The sequence below is a fragment of the Danio rerio genome, chromosome 14 (assembly GCF_049306965.1).
Source record: "Danio rerio strain Tuebingen ecotype United States chromosome 14, GRCz12tu, whole genome shotgun sequence".
In the NCBI taxonomy this organism is placed as follows: domain Eukaryota; kingdom Metazoa; phylum Chordata; class Actinopteri; order Cypriniformes; family Danionidae; genus Danio; species Danio rerio.
The window spans coordinates 8472501-8473758 of NC_133189.1; the positions used below are offsets into that span (position 1 = coordinate 8472501).

Below are 1258 nucleotides of genomic sequence, written 5' to 3' on the forward strand. Positions count from 1 at the left end.
TACACACATAAATATATGTATGTATGTATGTATGTATGTATGTATATGTATAAACACTTTTTTTTTTCAGCCCAAATACATATGTCCCAGATTACAAAGTGACCTGTCCCAGAATATCAAATTCAAGCAGATTTTTTTTTTTTCGGACACACAATTAATAGGTGTTATATCTACATTGTTTTCTTAGGTGGTTAGAAAACATCTTGGGGATTTCAGAAATATCTCATATGTTATTCTAATTAGTTAGAAATCAAGACCTGAAGTCAAAATTGCACAAAGTGTCCCAGATTACCCAAATTCACCCTATATTATTACTTGCCTAGAAAATGCTTCTCTGTTTTCAGAAAATTATGTATTTTTGGACTAGAAACAAGGCAAAAACTCTTATTGCGGGGGTCACCAATCTTATTCTTGGAGGTCCGGTGCCATGCAGGGTTCAGCTCCAGCTTGCCTCAACACACCTGCCTGGGTGTTTCAAGTATACCTAGTAAGACCTTGATTAGCTTGTTCAGGTGTGTTTGATTAGGGTTGGAGCTAAAATCTGCAGGACACCGGCCCTCCAGGAACAAGTTTGGTGATTCCTGCTCTATAGCAAAAGCATTTATTTGTCAATTAGTGACTAGTGTTTTATATGTCGACTTTTGGGACAGCTTGAGGGTCAGTAAATGATGACAGAAATATTATTTGGGTGAACTATTTGTTTAGTTTTTATTCTGATGTGCAGTGAGGAAGAAGCCATGTGCATTTTGCTGTCCAATGCTCTTGAATTTCGAATAAACATGATGTGAAATGGAAGTCGTTGCATGGTTTTGGCAGGTTTGTGTTTTCAGTCAGTTTATCTCTGGCAGAGCTTTGCAACAGGATGTGGGAGAGAATGTGCTTTACTTCCTGTTCTGCAGCATAGAGCACAGGAAATTATAGATCCTGCCGCTGCAGTTCTGCTCACGCACACCAGATGGAGACGCCGCACCAGCGCAGTGCTGGGTTTTGGTTTGAAGGGATTGTAAAACATCGATCCTGTGTGTGAGGTTTTAAAAGGACTATGAATTATGTTTATGTATGCATTTTTTTTTTCTGTTGGACATCTATTTTGAATGTTCTTTAGTGATGTATGGACAACTTTACAATCAAAATATTAATCAAATTTATTAATTAACTGTATGAAAATAACTTAAATACAAGTTACCCAATACAAGATATCTTAGTCAAAACAGATAAAAGATCATTCAAAGTGATATCTACCTATACCCATATAAAA

The 1258-nt window shown here is 36.6% G+C and overlaps 1 protein-coding gene across 6 annotated transcripts in view; it reads left to right on the top strand.

The window, feature by feature from the left end:
- Window positions 1-795, top strand: part of zgc:110843 — a 16556-nt gene extending 15761 nt beyond the window's left edge. For 2 of the 6 annotated variants that reach the window (XR_012389506.1, XR_012389509.1), the window contains exons 4-5: window positions 288-395; window positions 548-795. The gene's annotated coding sequence lies outside the window, so the exon portion shown is untranslated. Of the gene's footprint in view, window positions 1-287 lie in introns of all 6 variants that reach the window. The other 4 variants (XR_012389505.1, XR_012389508.1, XR_012389507.1 and 1 more) reach the window with 2 other exon arrangements.
- The last annotated feature ends 463 nt before the right edge of the window (window positions 796-1258 follow it).